This window comes from Arachis stenosperma, chromosome 10 (genome assembly GCF_014773155.1).
Source record: "Arachis stenosperma cultivar V10309 chromosome 10, arast.V10309.gnm1.PFL2, whole genome shotgun sequence".
NCBI lineage: Eukaryota > Viridiplantae > Streptophyta > Magnoliopsida > Fabales > Fabaceae > Arachis > Arachis stenosperma.
The window spans coordinates 45,268,685-45,277,118 of NC_080386.1; the positions used below are offsets into that span (position 1 = coordinate 45,268,685).

Below are 8,434 nucleotides of genomic sequence, written 5' to 3' on the forward strand. Positions count from 1 at the left end.
GAGATTATTGGTTTGAATCAAGCTATGTTTATCTTATTATTCTTAGTCAGGATATTAATTAAAATTATCAGTTGGAATTATTAGATTGGAAAAATAAAAGAGAATAAAAGCATTACTTGTTGTGCAGTAATGAGAAATATGTTGGAGTTTTGGAGATGCTTTGTCCTCTGAACTTCAACTCTTCCTTGAAATCCTTTTCCACACGCAAAGTCCCTTCTATGGCAAGCTTTATGTAGGGTGTCACCGTTGTCAATGGCTACTTCCCATCCTCTCAGTGAAAACCTTCCTATGCTCTGTCACAGCACGGCTAATCATCTGTCGGTTCTCAATCAGGTTGGAATAGAATCTATTGATTCTTTTGCGTCTGTCACTAACGCCCAGCCTTCAGGAGTTTGAAGCTCGTCACAGTCATTCAATCCCAGAATCCTACTCGGAATACCACAGACAAGGTTTAGACTTTCCGGATTCTCATGAATGCCGCCATCAATCCGGCTTATACCACGAAGATTCTGATTAAGGACTCTAAGAGATACTCATTCAATCTGATGTAGAACGGAGGTGGTTGTCAGACACACGTTCATGGATTGAGGAAGGTGATGAGTGTCACGGATCATCACCTTCTTCATAATTAAGCGCGAATGAACATCTTAGATAAGAACAAGCGTGTTTGAATGGAAAATAAAGGAATTGTATTAATTCATCGAGACGCTGCAGAGCTCCTCACCCCCAACAATGGAGTTTAGAGACTCATGCCATCAAAAAGTATGTAATTCAGATATGAAAATGTCATGAGGTCCGGAATAATTCTCTAAAAGTTGTTTAAATAGTAAACTAGTAACCTAGGTTTATAGAATATGAGTAAACTAAGATAATTGGTGCAGAAATCCACTTCTTGGGCCCACTTGGTGTGTGCTGGGGCTGAGACTAAAGCTATCCACGAGTAGAGGCTTTTCTTGGAGTTGAACTCCAAGTTATGACGTGTTTTGGGCGTTCAACTCCGGATCATGACGTGTTTCTGGCGTTTAACTCCAAACAGCAGCGTGTACTTGGCGTTCAACGCCAAGTTACATCGTCTATCTTCGCGCAAAGCATGGACTATTATATATTGCTGGAAAGCCCTGGATGTCTACTTTTCAACGCCGTTGAGAGCGCGCCAATTGATCTCTTGTAGCTCCAGAAAATCCATTTTGAGTGCAGGGAGGTCAGGATCCAACAGCATCAGCAGTCCTTTTTCAGCCTAAGTCAGATTTTTGCTCAGCTTCCTCAATTTCAGCCAGAAAATACCTGAAATCACAGAAAAATACACACACTCATAGTAAAGTCCAGAAATATGATTTTTGCCTAAAAACTAATAATATTTAACTAAAAACTAATTAAAACATGCTAAAATCTACATGAAATTACCCCCAAAAAGCGTATAAAATATCCGCTCATCAAAAATCACTGAAACTCCTCCTAGTACTCTCCCAAGCAATACAGAAGAGAGTCGAAAAAGAGAGTGCAAGGCCATTGATATAATCAAAATGGCCGAATACAAAGAGAAAGGGGAGGATGTGAATCCCAATGAGAAAGACCTTATGGGATGTCCTCCAGACAGAAAGGAGTTCCCTATTGAGGACTGATGAGCGGATAATTTGTACGCTTTTTGGCATTGTTTTTAGTATGTTTTTAGTATAATTAGTTGAGTTTTTAGTATATTTTTATTAGTTTTTAGTTAAAATTCACTTTTCTGCACTTTACTATGAGTTTGTGTGTTTTTCTGTGATTTCAGGTATTTTCTGGCTGAAATTGAGGGACCTGAGCAAAAATCTGATTCAGAGACTGAAATGGACTGCAGATGCTGTTGGATTCTGACCTCCCTGCACTCGAAGTGGATTTTCTGGAGCTACAGAAGCCCAATTGGCGCGCTCTCAACGGCGTTGGAAAGTAAACATCCTGGGCTTTCCAGCAATATATGATAGTCCATACTTTGCCCAAGATTTGATGGCCCAAACCGGCATTCAAAGTCACCCTCAGAATTCCCAGCGTTAAACGCCGGAACTGGCACCAAAGTGAGAGTTAAACGCCCAAACTGGCATAAAAGCTGGCGTTTAACTCCAAGAAGAGTCTCTACACGAAAATGCTTCAATGCTCAGCCCATGCACACACCAAGTGGGCCCGGAAGTGGATTTTTATGACATTTACTCATCTCTGTACACCCTAGGCTACTACTTCTCTATATATAGGACCTTTTACTATTGTATTTTCATCTTCTGATCTTTGGAATCTGTTGATCTTTAGATCTTTCGATCACTCTGGGAGGCTGGCCATTCGGCCATGCCTAGACCTTGTTCTTATGTATTTTCAACGGTGGAGTTTCTACACACCATAGATTAAGGTGTGGAGCTCTGCTGTACCTCGAGTATTAATGCAATTACTATTGTTCTTCTATTCAATTCCGCTTGTTCTTGTTCCAAGATATCACTTGTTCTTCAACTTGATGAATGTGATGATCCGTGACACTCATCATCATTCTCACCTATGAACGCGTGCCTGACAACCACCTCCGTTCTACCTTAGATTGGGTGGATATCTCTTGGATTCTTTAACCGAAATCTTCGTGGTATAAGCTAGAACTGATGGCGGCATTCAAGAGAATCCGGAAGGTCTAAACCTTGTCTGTGGTATTCTGAGTAGGATTCAATGATTGAATGACTGTGACGAGCTTCAAACTCCTGAGGGTGGGGCGTTAGTGACAGACGCAAAAGAATCATTGGATTCTATTCCGGCCTGATTGAGAACCGACAGATGGATAGCCGTGCCGTGACAGGGTGCGTTGAACATTTCCACTGAGAGGATGGGAGGTAGCCACTGACAACGGTGAAACCCTTGCATACAGCTTGCCATGGAAAGGAGTAAGAAGGATTGGATGAAGACAGTAGGAAAGCAGAGAGACGGAAGGGACCAAGCATCTTCATACGCTTATCTGAAATTCCTACCAATGAATTACATAAGTATCTCTATCTCTATCTTTATATTTTATTCGTATATCACCCATAACCATTTGAGTTTGCCTGACTAAGATTTACAAGGTGACCATAGCTTGCTTCATACCAACAATCTCTGTGGGATCGACCCTTACTCACGTAAGGTTTATTACTTGGACGACCCAGTACACTTGCTGGTTAGTTGTGCGGAGTTGTGATAAAGAGTTAAGATTGCAATGAGCGTACCATGTTGATGGCGCCATTGATGATCACAATTTCGTGCACCAAGTTTTTGGCGCCGTTGCCGGGGATTGTTTCGAGTATGGACAACTGACGGTTCATCTTGTTGCTTAGATTAGGTATTTATCTTCAGAGTTCTTAAGAATGAATTCTAGTGTTTCAAGGTGATGTTCTTATCATCACCAAAGCTGATTGACTCTCATCAATTTAGCTCTTGAATGTAATGTCCTGCTGAAGCTTGGCTAGCCATGTCTAATTTCTTTAGACTAAAGCTTTAGACTAACATTGCATGATTCCTGGAATTCTCATTAAGAATTTTGATACCTTTATTTTCTTTTCCACTTAATTTTCGAAAAATCCAAAAAAAATTTACAAAATCATAAAAACCAAAAATATTCTATGTTTCTTGTTGAGTCTAGTGTCTCATGTTAAGTTTGGTGTCAATTGCATGTTTCTGTTCTTCTTGCATTTTTTCGAATTCATGCATGTGTCTTCATTAATCTTCAAGTTGTTCTTGATGATTTCCTTGTTTTGATCTTTGAATTCTCTTGACTTGAGTGTTTTGTTATATGCATTCTCATTTTGTTAGTGTTAATGGTATACAAACTGCTAAGTTTGGTGTCTTGCATGCATTGTTATTTGATTTTAGTTGCATTTTAATTATTAAAAATCCAAATTTTTTTTTAATTTGTGTCTTTTCAAGTCAATAATACAGAGAATTGAAGATTTAGAACATACTGCAGAGGAATTATACAGAAAAAGCTGGGCGTTCAAAACGCCCAGTGAAGAAGGACAGACTGGCGTTTAAACGCCAGCCAGGGTGCCTGGTTGGGCGTTTAACGCCCAAAAAGGTAGTGCATTGGGCGTTAAACGCCAGAATGTGCACCATTCTGGGCGTTTAACGCCAGGATGGCACAAGAGGGAAGATTCTGTTTTCAATGCAAATTTTTTTCAAGTTTTCAAAGTTTTTCAAAATCAAATCTTTTTCAAATCATATCTTTTCAATCATATCTTTTTAAAAGCATAATTTTTCAAACATATCTTTTTAATCACATCTTTTTCAAAATAGTTTTCAATCATATCTTTTTGATTTCTAATTTCAAAATCTTTTTCAAAAATCACTTGATTTCTTTCCCACTTTTAGTTTTCAAAAATTATCAATCAACTTTTCAAAATCTTTTTAATTAATTTTCGAAAAACTCTTCTTCTCTTCTCACATCCCTCTATTTATGGAGTAAAACTCCTCCTCAATGCACAATTCGAACTCTATCTCACTAAGTTCGAATTCTTCTACCTCTTTCTTCTATTTTTCTGTTCCTCTGACACCTCAAGGAATCTCTATACTGTGACATAGAGGATTCCATATTTTCTTGTTCTCTTCTCTTTCATATGAGCAGGAGCAAAGACAAAGGCATTCTTGTTGAAGCTGACCCTGAACCTGAAAGGACCTTGAAGCGAAAGCTAAGAGAAGCTAAGGCACAACTCTCTGTAGAGGACCTAACAGAAATATTCAAAGAAGAAGAACCCATGGCAGCCGAAAACAACAACAATGCCAACAATGCAAGGAAGGTGCTTGGTGACTTTACTGCACCTACTCCCGACTTCTATGGGAGAAGCATCTCTATCCCTGCCATTGGAGCAAACAACTTTGAGCTTAAGCCTCAATTAGTTTCTCTAATGCAACAGAATTGCAAGTTCCATGGACTTCCATTGGAAGATCCTCATCAGTTTTTAGCTGAATTCTTGCAAATCTGTGACACTGTCAAGACTAATGGGGTTGACCCTGAGGTCTACAGACTTTTGCTATTCCCTTTTGCTGTAAGAGACAGAGCTAGGACATGGTTGGACTCACAACCTAAAGAAAGCCTGAACTCTTGGGAAAAGCTAGTCAATGCCTTCTTGGCAAAGTACTTTCCACCTCAAAAATTGAGTAAGCTTAGAGTGGAAGTCCAAACCTTCAGACAGAAGGAAGGTGAATCCCTCTATGAAGCTTGGGAAAGATACAAACAATTAATCAGAAAATGCCCCTCTGACATGCTTTCTGAATGGAGCATCATAGGTATTTTCTATGATGGTCTCTCTGAACTGTCCAAGATGTCTTTGGATAGCTCTGCTGGAGGATCTCTTCATTTAAAGAAGACGCCTGCAGAAGCTCAAGAGCTAATTGAAATGGTTGCAAATAACCAATTCATGTACACTTCTGAAAGGAATCCTTTGAACAATGGGACAAATCAGAAGAAAGGAGTTCTTGAGATTGATACTCTGAATGCCATATTGGCTCAGAACAAAATATTGACTCAGCAAGTCAGTTTGATTTCTCAAAGTCTGTCTGGAATGCAAAATGCACCTGGCAGTACTAAGGATGCTTCATCTGAAGAAGAAGCTTATGATCCTGAGAACCCTTCAATGGAAGAGGTGAATTACCTGGGAGAACCCTATGAAAACACCTATAATTCTTCATGGAGAAATCATCCAAATTTCTCATGGAAGGATCAACAGAGACCTCAACAAGGTTTCAACAACAACAATGGTGGAAGAAACAGGTTTAGCAATGGCAAGCCTTTTCCATCATCTTCTCAGCAACAGACAGAGAATTCTAAGCAGAACCACTCTCACTTAGCAACCATGGTCTCTGACCTGATCAAAACCACTCAAAGTTTCATGACTGAAACAAGGTCCTCCATTAGAAATTTGGAGGCACAAGTGGGACAGCTGAGCAGGAAAATTACTGAACTCCCTCCTAGTACTCTTCCAAGCAATACAGAAGAAAATCCAAAAGGAGAGTGCAAGGCCATCAACATGGCCAAATTTGGAGAGGAAGGAGAGGCAGTGAACGCCACTAGGGAAGACCTCAATGGGTGTGCACTGACCTCCAATGAGTTCCCTAATGAGGAACCATGGGAATCTGAGGCTCAAAATGAGACCATAGAGATTCCAATGAATTTACTTCTGCCATTCATGAGCTCTGATGAGTATTCTTCCTCTGAAGAGGATGAGTATGTCACTGAAGAGCAAGTTGCTAAATACCTTGGAGCAATCATGAAGCTAAATGACAAGTTATTTGGAAATGAGACTTGGGAGAACAAACCCCCTTTGCTCACCAAAGAACTGGATGACTTGTCTAGGCAGAAATTACCTCAAAAGAGACAAGATCCTGGGAAGTTTTCAATACCTTGTACCATAGGCACCATGACCTTCAAGAAGGCTCTGTGTGACTTAGGGTCAAGTGTAAACCTCATGCCTCTCTCTGTAATGGAGAAGCTAGGGATCTTTGAGGTACAAGCTGCAAGAATCTCACTAGAGATGGCAGACAATTCAAGAAAACAAGCTTATGGACTTGTAGAGGATGTTTTGGTGAAGATTGAAGACCATTACATCCCTGCTGATTTCATAGTTCTAGACGCTGGGAAGTGCATGGGTGAATCCATCATCCTCGACAGACCCTTCCTAGCCACAGCAAGGGCTGTGATTGATGTGGACAGAGGAGAATTGATCATTCAAGTGAATGAAGAATCCTTTGTGTTTAAGGCTCAAGGATATCCCTCTGTCACCATGGAGAGGAAGCATGAAAAGCTTCTCTCAAAACAGAGTCAAACAGAGCCCCCACAGTCAAACTCTAAGTTTGGTGTTGGGAGGCCACAACCAAACTCTAAGTTTGGTGTTGAACCCCCACATTCAAACTCTAAGTTTGGTGTTGGGAGGTTCCAACATTGCTCTGAGCATTTGTGAGGCTCCATGAGAGCCCACTGTCAAGCTACTGACATTAAAGAAGCGCTTGTTGGGAGGCAACCCAATGTTATATTTTATCTATTTTCCTTTGTTATTTTATGTTTTCTGTAGGGTGATGATCATGAGAAGTCACAAAATCAATTGAAAAAGCAAAAACAGAATGAAAAACAGGAAGAAAAATAGCACACCCTGGAGGAAGAACCTACTGGCGTTTAAACGCCAGTAAGGCTAGCAGATGGGCGTTTAACGCCCAGTCTGGCACCATTCTGGGCGTTTAACGCCAGAAAGGGGCACCAGACTGGCGTTAAACGCCAGGAAAGGGCAAGAACCTGGCGTTAAACGCCAGAAATGGGCACTAGCCCGGCGTTTAACGCCAGAATTGGCTAAAATCGCATTTTTTGCATGCCATTTGGTGCAGGGATGACTTTTCCTTGACACCTCAGGATCTGTGGACCCCACAGGATCCCCACCAACCCCACCACCCTCTTTCTTCTTTACCCATTCACCAATCACCTCAATACCTCTTCCCCAAAAACCCTTCACCTATCAAATCCCACTATTCTCTTCACCACTCACATCCATCCTTCATAAAACCCCACCTACCTCACCATTCAAATTCAAACCACTTTCCCTCCCAAACCCACCCATAATGGCCGATCCCTACCCCTCCCCTCACCCCTATATAAACCCATCTTCACTCCTTCATTTTCACACACCCTAAACACTACTTCTTCCCCCTTTGGCCGAAACATAAGCCTCCTCCATCTCCTCCATTTTCTTCTTCTTCTACTCTCCTCTTTCTACTTTTGCTCGAGGACGAGCAAACCTTTTAAGTTTGGTGTGGTAAAGTGTTGCTTTTTGTTTTTCCATAACCATTTATGGCATCCAAGGCCGGAGAAACCTCTAGAAAGAGGAAAGGGAAGGCAAAAGCTTCCACCTCCGAGTCCTGGGAGATGGAGAGATTCATCTCAAGGGTGCATCAAGACCACTTCTATGAAGTTGTGGCCTTGAAGAAGGTGATCCCCGAGGTCCCTTTCAAACTCAAAAAGAGTGAATATCCGGAGATCCGACATGAGATTCGAAGAAGAGGTTGGGAAGTTCTCACCAACCCCATTCAACAAGTCAGAATCTTAATGGTTCAAGAGTTCTATGCCAATGCATGGATCACCAAGAGCCATGATCAAAGTGTGAACCCGAACCCAAAGAATTGGCTTACAATGGTTCGGGGGAAATACTTAGATTTTAGTCCGGAAAATGTGAGGTTAGCATTCAACTTGCCCATGATGCAAGGAGATGAACATCCTTACACAAGAAGGGTCAACTTTGATCAAAGGTTGGACCAAGTCCTCACTGACATTTGTGAAGAGGGCGCCCAATGGAAGAGAAATTCAAGAGGGAAGCCGGTTCAATTAAGAAGGCATGACCTCAAGCCCGTGGCTAGAGGATGGTTGGAGTTTATCCAACGCTCAATCATTCCCACTAGCAACCGGTCTGAAGTT

At 41.3% G+C, this 8,434-nt stretch overlaps 1 non-coding gene across 1 annotated transcript; it reads right to left on the bottom strand.

Annotated features, from left to right (window-relative positions):
• Positions 1–5,138: 5,138 nt before the first annotated feature.
• Positions 5,139–5,246, bottom strand: LOC130959779 (small nucleolar RNA R71). The gene has a single exon (XR_009078845.1). It is a non-coding gene; the product is annotated as a small nucleolar RNA R71 (small nucleolar RNA).
• Between the last annotated feature and the right edge of the window lie 3,188 nt (positions 5,247–8,434).